Below are 23589 nucleotides of genomic sequence, written 5' to 3' on the forward strand. Positions count from 1 at the left end.
TAGGGAATTCAATACTCCGAGATCCACAGTGTTAATGGAGACGGAAGGCAATTTTTATCCCTATTCCGCCAATGCTATTTTACCCTTTGAATAGGTACACTTTTCAAAAGAACTATAAGTGATAAAACAATGAAATTTTTACTGCATATATATATAACATATATGCCTCAATTTACAAGTAAAATGAACATAATATCTCTTATGATTTTGAAGATAAACAATTTTATTCTTTCACTACTAAAATTTAACTTTTTTGTGCATTAATTATTATAAAACAGTTTCTGATTCTTTGATGTTTCTCGATTTACTTGTTATAACTTATTACCATCTTCATTACAAATTGACTAAATTTCATGTTTCTAACCCCATTAATTTATCAAATAATGGTACCTGAAAGTAAAAAAATGCAGTTTTGGGGAAAATCCATTTGAAGTTTAATATTGCAATTCTAGTATAGTTATTGACGAGAATTACTTACCATTAATATTTTCCTGCACCATACTGAGCATCATCTGAATCATACTGCTTCTTTTCTTCTCTTGGTCCCTCTTCTTTTCTATCTGGATTTTGCAGTATCTCCAATAGATTTTATTCCCAATAATTCCAAAACATCCAGTTTTCTAATTACACCATCATTGAAGCATAAAATAGCGTCATAAACACCAAATTTGAGGGTTGTAAGCTGAACAAATAAAGTTTTCGGTAACCGGTTCCAAATGACAAAATTCACATATTTATTTAAATTTTGGGTTTTCCTATGAAGACATTTCTTGAACAAGGTATCTTTACAGAGGTCTCTAAATATGGGTTTAGTTTCATTCATTACTGATGCAGGTGAAGAATGTTCGTGGTCATTTCTGGCACTTCTCCTGTACTTGCACCAAGTGTCAGGATCATTCAGGCATAGACCGTGCACTGGATTTTCATTTGTGGAAAGCTTATGGAAAAAGATAACCCATATAGCTTTTTTCATGTTTTCTAAATTCCCTACATTTCTTCTTATGGCCAAGCCAATATCTCTGCATGGCGCGAAAAGGAAGGCGTGGCATTTAAATGCCAGATTGCAATACAGCGTCAGGAAAATCATCATATCTCACGAAAAAATTGTGGTATTTATATAAAATAAAAACTGTTTCACGCGGTAATGACCAGGCATTTCAAATATGCTAAAATCTAAAAATCGAATTTTTGAAGCCCACTTGCCTTCCGTCTCCCCTTAAGTGAGTGCCGATAATTCCAAATTTCAGGCTTTACAAATGGTTCAAATGGCTCTGAGCACTATGCGACTTAACTTCTGAGGTCATCAGTCGCCTAGAACTTAGAAATAATTAAACCTAAGTAACCTAAGGACATCACACACACCCATGCCCGAGGCAAGATTCGATACTGCGATCGTAGCGGTCGCCCGGCTCCAAACTGTAGCGCCTAGAACCGCACGGCCACTCCGGCCGGCCAGGCTTCACATCTCACCACGAACAACGCAGTGGCCGAGCACTTCATTCGACTACAGGGAACCGCATTTGGATGGAGTTGTCAACGTTAATAACAAGGAACACTGTGTGAAATAACCACTGAAATCGACGTGGAACGTACGACGAACGTTTCCGTTAGGAGAGTGTGGCGAAATTTGTCATTAATGGGCTATGGCAGCAGTCGATCGGCGCGTGAGCCTTTGCTAATAGCACGACATCGCCTCTCCAGCGCTCGTGACCATATCGGTTGTACCATAGACTACTGGAGAACCGTAGCCTGGTCTGGTGAATCCCGATTTTAGTTGGTATGAGCTGATGATAACGTTTGAGTGTGGCGCAGACCCCACGGAGCCATGGGTCCAGGTTGTTAACAAGCCACTGTGCAAGCTGGTGGTGGCTCCAGGATGTCCTCTGGTCCAACTCAGTCGATCATAGGCTGGAAATGTTCATGTTCGGCTACTTTGAGACATATGCAGCCGTTCATGGACTTCGTGATGACTGGGTGTTGTGTGCTGTCCTTAGGTTAGTTAGGTTTAAGTAGTTCTAAGTTCTAGGGGACTGATGACCATAGATGTTCAAGTCCCATAGTGCTCAGAGCCATTTTTTCGTTCATGGACTTAATGTTCCCAAACAACTATGTCATGTCGCTCCATTTTAGAGGCAGCATGGCTCAATACTTCTGCAGGCGACTGGCAACGACTTGAAGCCATTCCGCGTTGAGTTGCAGCATTACGCAGGACAAAAGGAAGTCCGACACGATATTAGGTAGTATCCGTTGACTTTTGTCACCTTAATGCAAAGTCCAAACTGATAACATCAAGAAAATAATTTCTGAAAAAGAAAGGAATCTGTTACCACCAAATAATAAGTGTTAGGAAGCCTTTTCTGAAGGTTCAAATGGCTCTAAGCACTGTGGGACTTAACATCTGAGGTCATCAGTCCCCTAGACTTAGAACTAAGCAAACCTAACTAACCTAAGGACATCACACACATCCATGCCCGAGGCAGGACTCGAACCTGCGACCGTAGCAGCCGCGTGGTTTCTGAAGGTATCTGCGGGGAATGTGCCTTTAAGTAAGCGAAATGTGGTCAATCAACAATTTTGACAGGGAAGAATAGAAGATTTGGAAATGTGGTTTTACAGAAGACTGCTATAAATTAGATAATAGGCGTTACAATTTGATTAAAAGATAGGATCGGTTGACAGGACACATTATAAGGCAGCAAAGAACCGTCATTTTAGTGATGAAAGGATATTTAGGGGGGAGGGGGAATTCTAGATGGAAAACCAGGCTTTACAATAAAAAGCACGCTGAAATCGATGTAGGTTGCTGGAATTGTGCCGAGATGACAAGGCTTGCAGAGGTCAGACTAACGTCGAGAGCTGTATCAGACAAGTCTTCGGAATGAGGACCACAACGTCATACATGAAAGTATTAGAAGCACTGAAGTTCAGATACATGAATAAACTAACTAATGAAGACATCTTGCAACGAACCTGTGGGAATAATAACGCTTAGAGCGGTTGTCGGTGATGTGGGGTACAGCAGCTACGTAGAAACGAATAAAATAGCTGGCTAGCCACAGAACTAGATAACTACATAAAAATGACATTATTGCTGGTGACCGCAAGAACACAAACATTTTTCCACCATCTTCACTCATCAAGGAGGTTTTGGATTTCTGTTCAAATGGTTCAAATGGTTCTGAGCACTATGGGACTTAACTTCTAAGGCCATCAGTCCCCTAGAACTTAGAACTACTTAAACCTAACTAACCTAAGGACATCACACACATCCATGCCCGAGGCAGGATTCGAACCTGCGACCGTAGCATCAGCGCGGTTCCGGACTGAAGCGCCTAGAACCGCTAGACCATAGTCACCGGCTGAAGTGTCTAGACGGTGGTTGTGTTACCGTGTGGGGATGTTTTCCGTGGTTAGTGTGATACCTCTACTGCGCTTAGAAATGCTAAAGGCGAAAAGATTTGAACACATTGTACAGTATGATATACAGTGTATGACAGAGGAACAGTTCAGAGACGATGACCTTGCACCCTGTCTTAAAGCAGCACGTCTGAAATATGCTGATCTATCCATAGTCCCGACCTCAACCCACTGAAATAGCTTTGGGATGAGTTAGAACGTCGTCTTCTCACCAGATCCTAGAGTTCAGTATCACTAAGATTCCTGGTTGCGGCCCGAGGAAAGGGCTGCCATTCCTCAACAGACATTCAAACACCTCATTAAAAAGTGTCCCCAGCAGAGTTAACCGTAATAAACGCGAAGGGAAGACACATCCTATAGTAATGTCCACTTATAAGTTTTCGGATACGTTTGATCAAGTAGCGTAAATTGTTCTAGGGAGTGTCAGAAGCAGAAACCGTGAAACCATGTGGCGCATACCCCGGCGTTGTCGGTTCCCCTAGGTTTCAGTGGTTTCCTTACTACTGACTCAGACGGTTGCTTTGAAAAGGACACAAAAACCGTCGCCAGTGTGAGCTTGTGCTGCGTCCCTATTGACCTCGTCGTCGACAGGATCCACACTCACCGTCTGCAATGTTCAACGCCTCTGCAAACAGAATAATAGTTATTCTAAAGCGGGAAATAGTTCAACAGCAACAGTAGCAGTACATTTTATGACAGCTGCTGAGAGGTGGCTACTTTTACCGTCGTGAGAATTGTTCACGTACGGCTCAGCCTGCGAGTAGAAACAGTTACCTTGAAGTCAAGAGTTTTGTGGAAGGTCTGGCTGTGGATTCTCCGGATACCCTGAGGCTGCGCCCTTGCTCAAACAAGTTGGAGTTCCGCAGCCAGAGGAAGCATTACGTCACACACGTTGCCGCCAAAGGCTATTCACTCGTGAGAAAGCGGGCACCGGCGAGTCTTTGACCGGATGTAATACGAGGTTTGTGAACGGTTTTAGGTACTACGCTGATTCTCATTTAGCAAACTGCATCCTGAATGCACTTACCAGTTTCTAGTTCTAAGCGTGTTATGTACCATACAATAACATACTAGAATGAAATAAGCTAGTACATGTGACATATCATACATGCTGCACATCAATGCAACGTGTCTTCTCTGCAAGTGCTCGGCATTAACGTAAGTTCTGTGCTAACTTTGTAATGGGAATGGAGAATACTTAGTCTACACACTGCGAGATGGCGTTTGATGTTTACGCTTTAGTCAGATCAACGTGACAAAAGGATAGAAGCCATTCTGTAGCTAAGAAATGAAATAACTCACTTGTGCATCATTTTACAAAATATGTCAACCATAGGTTAATTAATAGTTCGATAAAAATTGTCACAATCAACATTAAAACGCGCGAGCAGTTCCGCACAGATGGTCCTTCGTTGCTCTTTATGGTCTTCTGTCAGGCGGCGAGGAACCAAGCGCGCACACATCTCTGAGTAAGCACCGCTAACAGACACGTCCAGTTGAGCGGTGAGGTGTCTGATTGTTATCCGTCGATCACCTCGAATGAGAGTGTCCGCACGTACCAACATTCCGTAAGTCACAGCTGCGTGTCGCCGGCGGACAAGCGGGAGATACGACAGGATTGCGCAACCTTGTTGCGATGATGACAGAAACGTCCCCCAATTACTCATCGTGCTTTTGTTCATTGCTAGGCCTCCGTAGACATTCTCCAAGCGCCTATGAACATCTGTGATGCTCTAGTTTTCCGCTAAAGGAGCTGAATAACAGCTTTCTGCTTGGGACGTACCTCCGTTAAAGACGCGGTTTTCAAGGCTACGTATAGCGCCGTGATGTGTTGTAACTTCATGAAGCTATAGGCGCTGAAGTAAGAATATTCCACGATTCCCACTACAAATTCCGCATTTCTTCAACCGAAACTGGCAGAGAAAAGAATTTCGCTTTACTTACTGAACGCCCCTCGCACGTTGACACGGGATGCCCCTTGTAGCACCTCTTTTGCACTGTCTGTGGTCTTTCCATTTGTATATCTCAATCCATATTCTATGCTCAATAGTCTGTTCACTCCCTTCGGCAGATCCTATACTTCTTCCTTGGTTTCACTAAGGATAGCAATGTCATCAATTAATGTTATCATCGATATCCTTTTAGCCAAAATTTTAATCTCACTCCTGAACATATCTTTTATTTCCGTTGTTGCTTCTTCGCTGTACAGATTGACCAGTAGGGGTGAAAGACTGTATACTTGTCTTAAATGCATTTTAATCCGAGCACTTCAATCTTGGTCTTTCAGCCTTGGTTCTTACACATTTTGTATATTACCTGTCTTCCCCTAACGCTTAACCTGTTTTTCTGAGAATATCGAACATTTTCACCATTTAACATTGCCGAATGCCATTTATAGGACAAGAAATCGATGAACGAATCTTAATTTTACTTAAACCTTGCTTCCATTATTGATGGCAATGTCAGAACTATCTCTCTGGTGTCTTTCTTTTTCCTAAAGCCAAACTGATCATAACCCAAGAGGTGCTTGATTTTATTTCCCATTCTTCTGTATATTATTATTCTCAACAACTGGGATTCATGTACTGCTGGACTGATTGTGTGATAATTCTCGCACTTATCTGCCCTTGCTGTCTTCGGGATTGTGTGGATAATATTTTTCCCAAGCGCTGGTGGTATGTCTCCAGTCATATAGATTCTATTCAGAAACTTGAATATTCGTTTGGTTGTTCGTTCCCACAATGTATTTAGAAATTCCGAAGGAATGTTATCTACTCCTTCCGCCTTATTGATCTCATTTCTTCCAAAGCTCTGTCTATCTTTGACTGGAGTAGTAGACGTCGTATGTCTTCCACATCGACTTCCTCTGCTTGTTCTATCACAGTTCCACCCCTCGCAGAGGCTTTCAAAGTATTCTTTCTTCCTGTCCACTCTCTCCTTTGTGTTTAATTGACAAATGAATTCTTTTTGCACTCTTAACTTCAGCGAAGGTGGTTTTGACTTCTCTAATAAGCTAAATCATACGTTCTTAAGGCCATTTCTTTTTCGATTTCCTTGTAATTTTTCCGAATCCATCTCGCTTTAGCTTCCCTACATTTCCTGTGTATATCATTTCTGAGTGACATATTGTTGTACTCCTGTCCTTTCCAGGTCAGTATGTCTTTCTTCTTTCGTTGATAAACTGAAGTAATGAAGTATTTTCTCTGTTACCCAAGGTTTCTTTGTAGTTTCTTTTCTTGTATTTAGCTTGTCCAACTTCTGTGATTGCTTCCCCTTCAACTGATTTGCCTACTAAGGTGTTTACAGTCTCAGAGAACTTCAACGCATCTCATCATTTCTCAGTACTTCTGTATCCCATTTCGTTGTACGAGTCTCTTAAGTTTCAGCCAACTTTTCATCATTGTGTCCTGAGCCTATATCTGCACCAGGCTGTGCCTTACAGTCCAATATCTGATCTAGAAATCTCTGCCTGAACATGATGTAATCCAGCTGCAATCTTCCCGTGTCTCCAAGAGTTTTCCAAATTTACCACCACCTCTTCGGATTTTTTAACAAAGCGTTCACTATTAATAACCGAAATTTATTGCAGAATTAGTTAGTCTTTCCTCTCTCTCATTCCCACTATAGTCTTTCCCCATAACACCGGCTTCAGTTCCTTTCCTTTGCATTGTGTTCCAATCCCCCACAATTATTAAATTGTCATCTTCCATTAAATACTGAATTGCCCTTTCATTGCGCTTATATACTTTCTCTATTTCTTTATCTTCTCCTTGTGACAACGGGATAAATACCCGAAATATGGTTGTCAGCGTCGTTGTACAATTGACTATGGCGAGAACAATCACTAGACTGCATTGTTTAAAGCAACTCACTCTCTGCCTTACATTCCTATTTATCACAAATTACACTCTCATCATACCATTTTCTGCTGCTGTTGTTTTTACCCTACATTCGTCTGATCAGAAGCCCATCTTCTTTCCATTTCACTTCACCGACTTACAGTATGTCTAGATTGAGCCTTTGCATTTCCCTCTTCAGATTTTCTAGCTTCCCTACCATATTCATACTTCTGACATTCCGCGCTTTAATTCGTAGAACGTTATACTTTCTTTCGTTATTCAAATTTTTTGTCATAGTTACCTTCCCCTTAGCAATCCACTCCCAGAGATACGAATCGGCAACTAATCCGGTATCTTCTACCAATGATGAGGTTATCATGACACTTTTTTTGATTACAGACCACATTGCGTGCGGATGAACATTAAGTTACTTTAATGCTGTAGTTTCTATTGCTTGTTGCATCCTCATGATATTGGTCACTGCTCACTGCTGATTCTTCTACCGTCTTTTAGAGACCTTTCCGCATCCCAAGGGCAAGAGAGTGCCGCTTCTCCATCCCATTTGACAAGGTCTTTGACATCAAGAAGATGACTGCCTGTACCGGAAATCTAAGGCCAAAATTTCCGATCGAACTAAGGAGCAAGGAAGACTTTATTACTAGCCATAGAGGCTACCCTCTTTTCTTCTACCCGTTTCTTCGTCGTTTTTCTTCAGCAGTTTTGTGCAGATATCGCATCACATCTCTCAAATTCCATCGATGAAAATTCATCCGCGAACCGAAGCCCTAGGCCGTATTAGTTGCCGCGCGGGGTAGCCGCGCGGTGTAGGCCGTCCTGTCACGGTTCGCGCGGCTTCCCCCGTCGGAGGTTCGAGTCTTCCCTCGAGCGTGGGTGTGTGTGTGTGTTGTTCTCAGTGTAAGTTACTTTGAGTTAGATTAATAATGTGTAAGCTTAAGAACCGATGACCTCAGTAGTTTGGTCCCATAAGATCTTACCACAAATTTCCAAATTTCCGTATCAGTTCATGTCATCTTGAATGTGCCGAACCAAGTCACGGTACGAAAAATAGCCCCAACAAAACAACATCTAGTGTGATTTACATCCTGTGGTGTCACCGCCAGACACCACACTTGCTAGGTGGTAGCCTTTAAATCGGCCGCGGTCCATTAGTATACGCCGGACCCGCGTGTCGCCACTGTCAGTGATAGCAGACCGAGCGCCACCACACGGCAGGTCTAGAGAGACGTACTAGCACTCGCCCCAATTGTACAGCCGACGTTCATAGCAATGGTTCACTGACAAATACGCTCTCATTTGCCGAGACGATAGTTAGCATAGTCTTCAGCTACATTTGCTACGACCTAGCAAGGCGCCGTATTCAATTGATAATTAATATTATGAAGCATGTACCGTAACGAGAGATGTTCTACAATTGTGGATTAAAGTTAAGTATTGCATCATCTACGTACTTTATTTACAATTCTCAAGATATTGTCCTGTTCCAGACCTCACGCCAGTCAGCGTGTGATTAAACGCGTGCATTTCGGCCTCCTCTAGAAAAACAGTGTTGGCTCTCCTGCCAACACTACACATCCTCCACACAAAGCGACGTAACCGGCTCATTGGGCACTCGACACCAAGTCATGTGAAAAGAGGCAGGATCCTGACTCATCAGCCCACACTAAACGCCTCCAATCAGCTAATGTCTAGTTTTTGTGCTGTACGACACACTAAAGGCGTAGAGCCTTATGTGCTACTCTGAGCAATACAGTTTTTCAGGAATTCAACTCCAATCGCATGCAGTTTCCCTAAATATTTTTGCTCAGTTGAAATGGACATGCATTTCCTGACAGTGTCAGTTTCTGTCGCGTTTGAAACGAATAGTTATCGACAAGGGATGATACTCGTCTTCCGCTCCTGTCAGCTAGGATATTTTTACGAACACTGTTCTTACGCAGCTGCGAGTGGCACATCTTACGACCTAACGAAACTACAATCGTTCAGTCAAAACTGCGGGTTATTTGATTGCTCTGGGAGGGGGCTGATCGGAACTATAACATATGAAACATTAGCACACTTTATAACGAGAATGACAAAGAGATTACTCAACTTTGTACGGTCCATTGCCACAGAAGTGTGTCGAATATTGACAACTGTATCTGAACCGTAAAGCATCATTTGATGCTCACAATTACAAACTCATCTCTTGAAGTACAAGTTTAACATTTACCAAAATACAGTTCCATCTGAGACTTGAATAACATTGGCGTCCTAACCAGATGATGTTGACTGCTTCAGGGCTGAGCGAGTTCGTGCTCGGCTCTTGTAGCTATCTCTAAGCGATGGTGCTGCGGTGCTGAGAGAGAGAGAGCGTGTATCCAGAAGCGCCTCCCTTTCGTCGTTCTGGATTGCAGCGAGACATCGCTAACGTCTTTGGTACCGATTCGCGTTGCTGACTTTCGAGTGGCATCGTGAACTTTGGACGATGCTACAGTACACTACTACTTATACACACGTTGGACAGTCTACGTTGAAACATTAGCAAATCTGACGACTTCATCAATATACGATAGCTCCTTTTTGTCATCCAGTCACATACATTCCTCGGTCCATCTCACTACCCTGATTTCGTACAACCGACTGGCGCATGTAGACCTCTCCACTGCGATGACTTACATATGTGGTAGTGCGGTCATATGACCGCATGGTACTTCTAGGTTCTGTGCAGCGTTCCAAAGGGACCAGTATCTTGAGGGGGCAACGCCTGAGTTCTATGAGGCACAATCAGCGTTGCGATGTCCCGCCTGTGTCTTGTAAATCAAGAAAAACTGAGGGTGCTTCGACGCCTACAAGAGGTAACATCGTATCTCTTTGGGCCTTCCACTGAGGAAGCATATAAATCTACATCTACATCTACACAGATACTCTCCAAATCACATTCAAGTGCCTGGCAGAGGGTTCATCGAACCACCTTCACGATTCTCTGTTATTGTAATCTCGTATAGCGCGCGGAGAGAACGAATCTATATCTTTCCGTACGAGCTCTGATTTATGACGGTGTTCGTTTCTCCCTATGTAGCTCAGCGTCAGCAAAATATTTTCGCATTCGGAGGAGAAAGTTCGTGATTGGAATTTCGTGAGAAAACTCTGCCGCAACGAAAAAGGTCTTTGCTTTAATGATATCCACCCCAAATCCTGTATCATTCATGTGATACTGTCTCCCCTTTTTCGCAATAATACAAACGTGCTGCCCTTCTTTCAACTTTTTCGATGTACTCCGTCAGTCATATCTGGTAAGGATCCCACACCGCGTAGCATTATTCTGAAAGAGGACGGACAAGCGTAGTGTAGGCAGACTTCTTAGTAGGTCTGTTACATTTTCTAAGTGTCCTGTCAATAAAACGCAATCTTTGGTTAGCCTTCCCCACAACATATGTTCCTTCCATCACAACATCAGTGTTACAGGAATTCAAGGCTTTTTCCGAATCCTGTAAACGGGCGAGTACCTGGCATGCTGTAGCAGAAGGAGCTAACATTGTATGTTTGGGATGTTTCTCCCTGTCTGGTACCTTAGTTGTAGCTCTTTTAGGGCTTCTAAGGAATCTAGGAAACACTGTATCGCCATCCTAATTGAGTTTTTTCCTTGTTTCCTGAAGCTGTTAGGCTGCTCCAGGGGCACATTATGCGACCGAAAGTATACGGATACATGTTAGTGAACATTAGTATGGAGTGTGTCTACCCTTCTTCGCCTCCTGACGGACTGAACTCTGCTGGGGACAATTTCAGTGAGGTGTCTGAATGTGTGTGGGGGAATGGCTGCCGTTCTTCCCTCGAGAACGGGAATCAGAGAATGTAGTGATAATGGACGCTGGGGTCTGAAGCGAATTCGACGTTCGAGCTCATTGCAGATACGTTTCATTGGATTCAGGTCGGGACGCTGGGCAGGCTAGTCCATTTCAGGAATGCTATTGTCAACAAATCACAGCATCACAGATGCTGCTTCATGACTGGGTGCATGATACAAACAATCATCGTCTCCGAACCGTTCCTCTATGGTACGCATACACAATGCTGTAAAATGTGACCATATCTTTCCGCATTTGTCGTTTTCTCAAGAGCGGTAAGAGGAGCGCACTCTAACCATGAAAAACAGCTCCAAACCGTAACACCGCCTCCCCCACACTTCACTGTTGGCATTACACATAATGACAGCTAACGTTCTCCACGAATTCGCGAAACCTAGACCCTTCCATCGAACTGCCATCCCTGTGTATTATCCAGTGGCGTCATTCTTCACGCCGCTTCAAGCGTCACTTAGTCTTGACTAGATGCGTGGGTGAATGTTGACGAGTTGCTAGACCATTGTAGCCCATACTTTTATACTCGCTACACACAGTCATTGCCCTGCCTGGACAGCTGGTAGCACTCCGGAGCCAACAAGTGGTTCCTTCCGCTTATTTCATGCGATTTTTTACGACCACCGCAATGCTCGAGGGCCCGTTTTCTTTAGTACAAGAAGTTTGCCTGGTCCTGATTTAGCTGTGCTTGTTCCTCCACGTTTCCACTTCATAATTATATTTCTAATAGTAAGCTTGGGCAGCTGTAAAACGTTTGAAATATCTCTGATGGGTTTGTTTCTCAGGTGATATCTAATGAATAATCCAATCCCTCACTGAGTTCTCTGACCCACCCATTTTGCAGTTGCTGTTTCTTACTGACAAGACAATGCTCCTCGTCTCGTTTTACAATGGCTGGTCAGCATCTTGTGACGTCTAGTCATCAATTCCACATTACACAGGAGCGTCCGGATACTTTAGATCAGATACTGTATTGCACTCGCCTCGCCTTCAAGGTCACGGGTGTCACGTCCCTCCTTCCAACAATTCTGGGTGAACTCTTAATTTATATCAACAATAGCGACTTCAGTAATCGCAGAAACGGTCGCAAAAGTATGGGAAGAGTTGTACTATTGACTGAATGTTTGTGAAAGGTAAATAATAACCATAATGCCAAACGTGATTGGATGAAGTACTCTGAGATTATTTATGGACGCACTTAAAAGAAGTGCTGCCCTTGCAAAATTGAACGGTTCTTTTGAAAATAAAAACTTCGTAGTCCTACGGGGAAGATAAAGTTCACAAGGTTTCTCATGTTCATTCGTGCAGAATATATAGTTTTGTGAAATCGGATTAACCTTTTGGAAACACCCTGTATTACAAGAAAAGGGTTGAGAGCAACGATTGGCGTTTATTATTCTTTAAACGCTGTCGTAGTAAAACAGACGAGTTTTAGCCAAGCAGGTTAAGTTTAGGAACCGAGACCGTGTGGAACAATTATTTGTATTTCTCTGCTACCAGTCACATTTATTTACTTTATGTTTAATTTAACAAACTGCAACGGATTTCGAGCATGTTTTGCTCGTCATCGGGTGTTTATACATACATATGTTCCTTAAAGATAAAATGTTATTGTCTAAATTAACCTAGAACTGTTTTGATGACTTGTTTAGGAAATTCACTTGTTCTGAGTGATCAAAGCCGGCCGATGTGGACGAGCGGTACTAGGCGCTTCAGTCTGGAACCGCGCGACCGCTACGGTCGCAGGTTCCAATCCTGCCTCGGGCATGGATGTGTGTGGTGTCCTTAGGTTAGTTAAGTTCTGGGGACTGATGACCTCAGATGTTAAGACCAATAGTGCTCAGAGCCATATGAGCCATTTTTTGAGTGATCAGAACAAATGGTTCAAATGGCTCTGAGCACTATGGGACTTAACAGCTGTGGTCATCAGTCCCCTAGAACTCAATACTACTTAAACCTAACTAACCTAAGGACATCACACACATCCATGCCCGAGGCAGGATTCGAACCTGCGACCGTAGCAGTCGCGCGGTTCCGGACTGCGCGCCTAGAACCGCGAGGCCACCGCGGCCGGCGAGTGATCAGAAGAGTTCTAGTTTAATTTGGCCTACGACATTTTCTCTCTAAATAACTACTGTATGCGTAAACGCCTGAAGACGGGCAAAACATGATGCAAACACGTTGTAGTGTGTTAAAATAAGCCGGCCGGAGTGGCCGTGCGGTTCTAGGCGCTACAGTCTGGAACCGAGCGACCGATACGGTCGCAGGTTCGAATCCTGCATCGGGCATAGATGTGTGTGATGTCCTTAGGTTAGTTAGGTTTAATTAGTTCTAAGTTCTAGGCGACTATGACCTCAGAAGTTAAGTCGCATAGTGCTCAGAGCCATTTTTGTGTTAAAATAAACAAAGCAGTAAATGTTACTGGTAACAGTAAAATACAAATAATTAGCTTGCTCTCCTGCCTCGTTCACTCGCAGATCATTCGAGGCGAATGCAAAGTCAAGGCCAGTTGCTTGCTGGTGATTACGCAGTCTGGAAGTAGCGTTCTGCCTTTAAAGACCTTGCCGCCGGCAGATCATTAAATCTTAGCACTGAAAGTCCTATTCCGCGTGGAATGCAGCGCAGCCTTGGGTCTCGTGCCGAGCATCTGCGTTAGTTCGTTCATCGTGGACACAATGTTGTTCCCTATTGGTGACGCAAATAGCAGAAAGAAATTCGACTATCGTTGTCAGGAATGGTGCCACAGTTGCGCTTCGATCCTATTTAGTGCTACTGAAAGTTTACCAATGTGATGCAGTTAGCGCTACATTACGACGCTCAGTTTTTGTAGAGCAACATCTTCCTGTCTTTTACCCTCATTAATGATGTTTTTGTCACTGTTTTCGAATAAATCTTCGTAGAATACGCCGAATAATTCCCCGATTTCTGCAGCTTAGCGTCAGCTAAAAATATGAAAAAGTTTTCTCAGAGAAACGGCTGTAATTATACTTCGGAAACTTTTTTCTGCTGTGGACAGTAAACGTACTGATATCTTCGAATGCTCATTAATGCAAATTTTCCAGTTCGAAATGTTAGATCATTAAGTTTATTCGTTAGGTGATAAGCCATAAAGTGGCATCCTGCTTAATTCTTCTCCGACAAGTCAAATCGAGAAGACGTCCCAGCTACCGAGTAAAACAATGAGCAGAAAAAGCCAAACTCCAATTTTCGATTGGAGAAACAAAATATATCACAAACGTCCAAGCCACCGCTCGTTACCCGAAGACAAGATATGGTAAGCTAGAAATCGGTTGGAAACTGTCGTCATGTCAGCACGTTGTAGGTGTCGCCACCGGCGTCAACCTTGTGTGAATGCTCTGAAAAGCTAATCATTCGCATATCACAGCATCTTCCTCCTTTTGGTTAAATTTCACGTCTGTAGCACGTCATCCTCGTGGTGTAGCAATTTTAATGGCCAGCAGTGTGCGTTCACTTCTTCTCATACACTGAGGAGAAAAAAGTCATGGGGTACCTCCAACTATCGTGTCGGACCTCCTTTTGCCCGTCGTAGTGCAGCAACTCGGCGTGGCATGGACTCAACAAGTCGTTGGGATTCCCCTGCTGCCTCTATAGCTGCCCATAATCGCGTGTTTCCGGTGCAGGATTTTGTGTATGAATTGACCTGTCGATTATGTCCCATAAATGTGTGATGGGATTCATGTTGGGCGATCCGGGTAGCCAAATGAATCGTTCGAATTGTCCAGGATGTTCTTCAAACCAAACACAAAAAATTGTGGCCTGATGACATGGGACATTGTGATCCACAAAAACTGCATCGTTGTTTTTTTCTACAAGTAGCCGAACGTAAACATTTCCAGTCAGAGATTGGTTCAGTTGAACCAGAGGACCCGGTCCATTCCATGTAAATACAGCTCACATCATTATGGAGCCACCACCAGCTTGTATAGTGCCTTATTGATAACTTGGGTCCATAGCTTCGTGGGCCGGCCGCAGTGGCCGAGTGGTTCCAGGCGCTTCAGTCTGGAACCGCGCGACCGCTACGGTCGCAGGCTCGAATCCTGCCTCGGGCGTGGACGTGTGTGATGTCCTTAGGTTAGTTAGGTTTAAATAGTTCTAAGTTCTAGGGGACTGATGACCTCAGAAGTTAAGTCCCATAGTGTTCAGAGCCATTTTTTAGCTTCGTGTGGTCTGCGTCACACTCTAACCCTACCATAAGCTCTTACCAACTGAAATCGGAATTCATCTGACCAGGCCACGATTTTTCAGTCGTCTGGGTTCCAACCGATCTGAGCACGGGTCCAGGAAAGACGCTACAGGCGATGTCGTATTGTTAGCAAACGCACTCGCGTCGGTCGTCTGCAACCGTAGCCCCCTACAACGACATATTTCGTCACACTGTTGTTAGAGAAACGTTCCTCGTACGTCCCACATTGATTTCTGCGGTTATTTCACGCTGTATTGTTAGCAAAGGCTACTCTACGCAAACACCGCTGCTCTCGGTGTTCAGGAAAGGGTGTCGACGACGGCATTGTCCGCGATGAGAGGGAATGCCTGAAATGTGGTATTGTCGGCAGACCTTGACACTGTGGATCTCGGAATACTGATTTCGCTAACGATTTCCGAAATGGAATGCCCCATGCGTCTAGCTCCAACTACGATTCCGCTTTCAAAGTCTGTTAATTCCCGTTGTGCAATCATAATCACGTCGGAAACTTTTACATATGAATCACCTGAGTACAAATGACAACACCACTGGGCTGCCCATTTATGCCTTGTGTACGCGATACTGCCGCCATCTGTATATGTGCGTTTCGCTATCCCATGACTTTTTTTTTTTTTACCTCAGTCTAGTTCACGCACTTGCCAAGCACGCTAAGTACGCTTAGGCTCTGAAAGTGAAAAAATGGCTCTAAGCACTATGGGACTTAAAATCTGAGGACATCAGTCCCCTAGACTTAGAACTGCTTGAACCTAACTAACCTAAGGACATCACACACATCCAAGCCTGAGGCAGGATTCGAACCTGCGACCGTAGCAGCAGCGCAGTTCCGGACTGAAGCGCCTAGAACGGCTCGACCACAACGGCAGCTTCTGAAAGTAACCATACACAAATGTGCTCCCATTGTTATTGCACATCGTCACACGAGCCCATCACAAAGAAACACTAGCCAACAATATCGATTGCGTATCAAAGAATGACTGATTTTAGAAACTAGAAAAGGAAGCTCATTTTTAAGCGATATGGCAACAGGAAATGATATGAAAACTTCTGCCGCAAAACAATGATACTTGACTTAAAGCAAGGAGGCCAGAAAACCTCAAAAACTCTTATTGAAGACATAATTATAAAACAACTAAAATACCCTTCTTGGGGAAAGTTAAACACTGAGGAGATTTGGTTGGATGTCATTGTAACTTTGTACGTACACGTACACAGCATGAGGCAGGTATGTACATGGTTGAATTGAAATTCTGTGACCGGCAGAACTGCCACCCGAGTGCAGTAGCTTTGTGACCTCTCAGGTTTCCTCGGTGTGACTGACGAACAGTGAGCTGCCGGGCGTACAGCCGAGTTGTTGTTTTCATTTTCTTCACAATATTTGGACAACCGACCAAGTCGTCTTCTACAGGTGCTGTGAAATTTGCTGTTATGTGTACTCGATGCCAGGGCTCCAACCAGACTGTGAGCTATCGTTGGCCTCAAGCCGCTGTTTATAACAGAGTTCAATTCCCAACGTCCACTACGCCCTCTGATGCTCTTTTGTTTTACAGAGTACGCACTGATACGCCGCGAAACGCAGATTTCCTCAACGTTTTCCGACTCTGATGGGTGTTATCGTCGGCCAGATTTTAATAAACTGAGTGCTGGACCCCACGCGTTATTTGAACTGAAACCTCTGTCCCTGTTTATTAGGCTCCGGCACTCAGTTTATTAAAGCCTCGCCAAGCAGCACATCCATCGGAGCTGGAAAACACTGAGGGAATTTGGATGACACTCATTTCACAAGACTTTCTACAAATGTGACGTTTCGACGTCACGCGCAGTATCGACAATCGCAGAAATTGCTATCGATTTTGTGACAAGAAAGAATATGAATGTTATTCCTTCTCGTTTCAATAGCAGCAATTAAAGCTGTCCTCGTAGGTTCAATCCTGACCACACACTCGGAATCGCCATACATGCAGAAATAAAGAACCAAATATTTGTGACAAAGAAGAATATGAATGTTGCTGTTCGTCGTTTCACTCACAGCAATTTAAGCTGTCCTTTTAGGTTCCTGTACAACCACACACTACGAAATACCCACATATTCGGGAATAAATAAGAACATTATTGCTGCTCGTTTCAGTCACAGTAATTAAAAGCTCTCCTCTTAGGTTTCTGCCACATATTCGGAAATATAGTGTCAAATATTTGTGAGAAGGAAGATTGTGAATTTTATTGCTGCTTGTTTCAGTCGTAGCAGTTATAGTTCCTGCCAAACCACGCACTCGGAAATCGCTAAATATTAGGAAATGAGTAGCGAAATATCTGTACAAGGGAGAATATGAATGCTAGGGCTCCTAGTTTCACTCGGAAATCGGCAAATATTTATTTCATCCTTCGTTTTATAATCGCACGGAAATGCAAATAACATTGAATATTGCAGAAAATACTTGTACTACATTCGTAACGAAGTCCCAGAATATGTTGGCAACGTTAAGATGAAGAAGAAAAAAATATTGGTATTTAGTGTAATTCAAACCTACAGCCTTCGACTGCTTAAGCCACCACGACATTATCCATTACGCTAGCGCGTGGTCACGTGATTTCAGCCTCCTGTCTTAGTTATCATAGTATGTCTCGAAGGCTCATATCGGCGATGCTTTACTAACTGAAATTTAATGATAATGGTGACGTTTATGTGATAAATTTTCAATGCGCCTTTGCCCTGAAACGGCATACTGCAAATTATGGTACAAAACAGCTAGATATGCAAAAATTAACATGGTGCAACATCGACCATCGATATTGTGTGTGACGTGCAAATGACGTCACGTTTGCAGAAAGTCTTGTGAGATGAGTTTTATCCAGGGAATTTGCGTTTCACGGAGTATCAGTGCGTGATCGGTAAAACAAAAGAGCAGTAAAGGGCGCAGTGGACGTCGGTACCCGAAATCAGCTATAAATAGCGGCGTGAGACCAACAATAGCTCACAGTCTGGTTGGAGTCCAGGCAGCGAGTGCACATAACTGAAAACCTCACGTCTCTGAAAAAGACGGCTGGGTCGGTCGTCCAAGTATTGTGCTGAAAACGGAATCAACTACTCCGATGAACAGCCAGCAGGTCAGTATTAATGTATTAGTGTTGTTCGTGCTTAGTGTCGCCAGGCTTGGAAGGATATATGAGAAGCTTGGACAGTGTCAATGTTGAATGATCACTGTGAAGGACACAGAGATGCTCGGTACTCGGTCGAAACACCGTTATCAGTATGGCACAGAGTTTGAAACAGCCTCATTTCGGCTCCACCGGCCGGCTGGTAGAATCGTGCAATATCCAGTTTTGCGAGGCACTCGAATATTATAGTGGCCCAACGTTGGACTGCATGGCAACGTGAGGGCAGGCGTACTCGTCGTCTAGATTCCAATCGAACACATCAGACCACCACAAAGGGAAGATGGTTCAAATGGCTCTGAGCACTATGGGACTTAACATCTGAGGTCATCAGTCCCCTAGACTTAGAACTACTTAAACCTGACTAACCGCCAGCTGGAGTGGCCGAACGGTTCTAGGCGCTACAGTCTGGAACCGCGCGACCGCTACGGTCGCAGGTTCGAATCCTGCCTCGGGCATGGATGTGTGTGATGTCCTTAGGTTAGTTAGGTTTAAGTAGTTCTAAGTTCTAGGGGACTGATGACCTCAGAAGTCCTATAGTGCTCAGAGCCATTTGAACCAACCTAACTAACCTAAGGACAGCGCACACATCCATGCCCGAGGCAGGATTTGAAGCCGCGCGGGATTAGCAGAGCGGTCTTAGGCGCTGAAGTCATGGACTGTGCGGCTGGTCCCGGCGGAGGTTCGAGTCCTCCCTCGGGCATGGGTGTGTGTGTGTTTGTCCTTAGGCTAATTTAGGTTAAGTAGTGTGTAAGTTTAGGGACTGATGACCTTAGCAATTAAGTCCCATAAGAATTCACACACATTTGAACATTTTTTGAACAGGATTCGAACCTGCCACCGTAGCAGCAGCGGGGTTCCGGACTCAAGCACCTAGAACCGCTCGGTCACAAAGGGATGATCGCCATATTATTCACCTAGCGTACCGTCAGATCTTCACACCTGTACCTGGCCTCTGAGAACACCAAATTGTCTCCTTGGAACCTTCTGTGTCATTCCGCACCATTCACTAGCAGCAGGGGAGTAGGCAACTACCGTTGCATGCGTACACTGGCATTAACACCACAACACAAGCGGCTGCGACTGGAGTGGTGCATCGACTGCCGATGAATGGCGTCGCACTATATTCAGCGATGAATCGCGGTTGTGCACTACCCAGACCACCATCGTCAGGAAGTACGGCGGCGACCAGGAGAGAGGTCCCATTCGTCCAATGCACTGGTTTTACTCCTAGCGCCATGGTGTGGCGAGCCATAGGGGATGACTTCAGATCAAGGGTGGTAGTGATTGAGGGAACACTGAAGGCACAACTGCTCGTCAAGGAGATCTTGCGTCCTCGCGTGGTATCTCTCGTGCAACAGCGTCGTGGTCCCAATTTTCAACAGTACAGTGCCAGTCCGCAAGTTGCACATGTCTCGTTGAACTGTCTGATTTTGAGGTACTCCCGTGCCCAGCGAGGTCCACTGATCTGCTCCAATAGAACGTGTGTGGAATCATCTCGGAAACCAACTCCGTCCAAGTGCGAGTATCCAGAACAGCGACGACCAGTTAGAACAGTTGTGGGTCAGCTTGCCTCTGCAGAAGATGCTACGGCTTTCAACCGACTCACTCGTTTATCATGTATCTATGCGAAAGGGGTTCAAAATGGTTCAAATGGCTCTGAGCACTATGGGACTGGACATCTGAGGTCATCAGTGCCCTAGACTTAGAACTACTTAAACGTAACTAACCTAGGGACATGCAGATCTATGCCCGAGGCAGGACTCGAACCTGCGACCGTAGCAGCAGCGCGGTTCCGAATTGAAGCGCCTAGAACCGCTCGGTCACAACGGCCGGCGCGAGAGGGGGTGCAGCACACTATTGATAAATGGCGCGATATTGCCAACTTGTTTGTAAATTTGATTCGATATTGTAATCATTGAAATTACGTCACATACCCTTTCAGCACGCGAAGTTCCAATTTTTTACTTCCTCCTCTTCTGGGCCCTTCACTTTTTTTTTTGTCAGGGATTGCGTTTCAATATTTAAAATACTACATTTCACACAATAATGATACAATCCTGGATGAAAGGCTGAATAAATTCTGAAATGTATACGAATCACTTACAACAACCTCAAAACCCAGACATTTAAGGAGCCAACATAATTTTTTTTTAACACAGTTGCAGTTTTAGTTTTTATGTTGGGAACAGACTTTGAACACCACCTACACAATATCCAAACACAGGCAGAAGAAATTAAAAATAATGATACAAACTGAGAAGAAACAGTAGAAGATGTTATAAATATTTACCAGCTATTCCTGGATACAAACTATGGTTCAAAATGAAGATGGAATATGGAAAGACCGAAGAATATATAGACATCAGACTTTGTCCTCGCTTAACCCTTGAAGAGAAGATAAATAAGGAAATGTTTTCCTAAAGGGAATTTAAGGCAAGTTTTGACTCAAGGCAGGATCTGAATGTTGGATAACAGCATAACATACATGATCGTCGCACAAGCAGACGACAACCAGTTGCCGGCCGCTGTGGCCGAGCGGTTCTAGGCACTTTAGTCCGGAACCGCGCTGCTGCTACGGTCGCAGGTTCGAATCCTGCCTCGGGCATGGATGTGTGTGATGTCCTTAGATTAGTTAGGTTTAAATCTACGGGACTGATGACCTCAGATGTTAAGACCCTTAGAGCTTTGAGCCATTTGAACCATTTTGACAATCAGTTTCTCAAGCATAGCAGTCAGTGTCACTTTATTACTTTTGCCAAGAACACATTGTCTTCTTAAATGGCAGTGAATGATATTAATATACGTGTACACTGTAAATACTTGATTCGGCACCCGCAGACTAAGCAACCGCATACACGTTCCAATAATCGCAAATGAAGGTCGACAGGAGCTCTTGAGTCATAGGGCTTGAAGGTTCACAGGGCAGTAAATAAAGCGATACCTGGAGCTAAAGAAACATTGAGATACAATAAACTACCCCTGCACGATTTCCTCTTTACCATCAAAATTCAGTTTAGGAACCAGTGAAATGACAAACTAAGTCTTTCATTTGAAAGTAAGAGAAGAGGTTATGCTACAGTTGTCTCGGCAGTGCCAAAACATCCTTGATGTTAGAAACAAATTACAGTAGGAACTTCCTAGTGACAACATCTACATTTAGTTACGGAAGTTGTTGCCGGCACCTGTATCGTGTCGGTATGGTCCCATCTCCCTTCTGTTACTGCTGCTCCGAAAAAGACCTCAATTGTATCTTCTTCGGCTGCCGCCGATGGCAACAAAAGCCGCTAAATTAGAGCAGGAAGTAGTGACGGAGGGAAATGAACAGCCAACGAACGTCAACACCTTACCAGTGACAAAGGTGCTTAGACCGCACCTGTACACTTTTCTAGAAGAAAGTCCAATAAAGAATATAAACAAAATTCCAGAAACATAAATGGGTAAATGATGATCATGTCTCAAAATATACCAAACTATAACGCTTTACGTAATAATTGCTTTATTGTAATTAGATCATATTAAGTTGTTATGTACTACAATGCCCTGTGCCCCTACAGGTACACAACATTGATAAATCTCATGGTGGTTGACTGTATTTATTACGTCAGGAGGCTAACAAATTACAGAAAAGGCAGCCAATACTTGTAGCACAATGAATTATCTGTTATAGTAAGTGGGGCGGGAAAAACCGAGTGGCAATTACAAAAATACGGTATGAGAAATGTGAAAAGATATTCGTCACTTCCCATTGCTAACAATTGAAAAAGACGAGTCACTGGGAAATAAGTTATTTGGAAGAAATATGAAAAATACTTAAACATAATGGTTTGTTGGGCTCATCACAGACGGTAAATAATATGAAGAACCAAGAGAAAAAATTCGCGGTTTATTCTCAGAAAGATAACTTATCTCTAGGGTTTCTGAATCTACAGATCGTGAAGTATTTAAAGGGTTTTTGGGGCCAATGTCGACTCACGCGGCATGTGAACGTCAGGATACTGGTAGAACGAATCATCTCACAAGAATGTCGCATAAATTAAGCTTCTCTCAATTTGTCACACACAGCTGTCAGTGTCACTAGCATTACGTACATATCCTCATGAATTACGCTAATCGACAACACACTAAGTTCTGAAGTGGCAGGGAACGATGTCAACACGAGCTTTCACTGTTGACGCTCGATTGTACACGCGGAGACTAAGCATACACATGTTCCAACAATTGCGAATGCTGGTGGCACACGGTATCTCTTCATAAATGAGACGGGAAAAACTGAGTGGAAGTCAAAAAAATATCATAAAAAGTGAAAAATAAGTATCGTCATTCTCCGTAAAAAAAAAAAAACACACGAAAATGACGTTTTATTGGAATGTCAGGTACGTAAAAGAAAAAAAATACAAAATCTTGAGAAAACGTATTCGTTTCTTGGACTCACCACAGGTGGTAAAAGAGGAGGTTGGCAGCAGAGAAGAATCACGCGCTCCCGGAGTGCGTGTGACGTTTCGTTGACACGGCGCGCAGCCAGTAGTCCGACAGTAGATGCGGCCGCTAGGAGGCACGCTTACGCGCTATCACACACCTCGACGCCACGAGCGCTCGCTGCGCACTGACTGCGCGACGCCGGAGGCCAGGGAGTCCCGCGTCCCCTCCGCGGACACCGGCCGCAGCCGCAGCCGCAGCCGCAGCCGCTTCCCCTCCCACCCCACCCTTCCACTTCCCCCACCCCCTTCCACCACACACATATACACACACATACAGAAACCACTCGCGCTGCTTATAAGGCAAGCGCCGCTCCAGCGAGGCGCGCCGTTGCGACACGTCTCCAGACTCAAACACAGCACTCTGTCGCCGCAAATGCGTCACCACGCAGATCCCATCTCGCGGCGCCGTTGATCTGCAGGCCAGGCACAGTGCGGGCCGTCCACTGGAAGGGGTCAGCTCTCGAGCAATGCGTTATTCGTTTTACAAAAGCAGTTAACACCTAACCCCCATTTTATAGGGAATCGACTCCCCAGTGTCTGATTACTGTACTAACACGTCACTGTGCTCATTTGGCGTTAAGCATATGAGCGAGAAAAAGTTTAGAAAAGGGTAGAAACTA

General features: G+C 44.1%; 1 protein-coding gene across 2 annotated transcripts in view; it reads right to left on the minus strand.

The window, feature by feature from the left end:
- The window catches only part of LOC124798296, a 346948-nt gene extending 323835 nt beyond the window's left edge, over nucleotides 1-23113 (minus strand). Inside the window, exon 1 of one of the 2 annotated variants that reach the window (XM_047261626.1) lies at nucleotides 22924-23113. The gene's annotated coding sequence lies outside the window, so the exon portion shown is untranslated. The remainder of the gene's footprint in view (nucleotides 1-22923) is intronic. The other variant, XM_047261625.1, reaches the window with a different exon arrangement.
- Nucleotides 23114-23589: the final 476 nt, after the last annotated feature.

This window comes from Schistocerca piceifrons, chromosome 5 (genome assembly GCF_021461385.2).
Source record: "Schistocerca piceifrons isolate TAMUIC-IGC-003096 chromosome 5, iqSchPice1.1, whole genome shotgun sequence".
NCBI lineage: Eukaryota > Metazoa > Arthropoda > Insecta > Orthoptera > Acrididae > Schistocerca > Schistocerca piceifrons.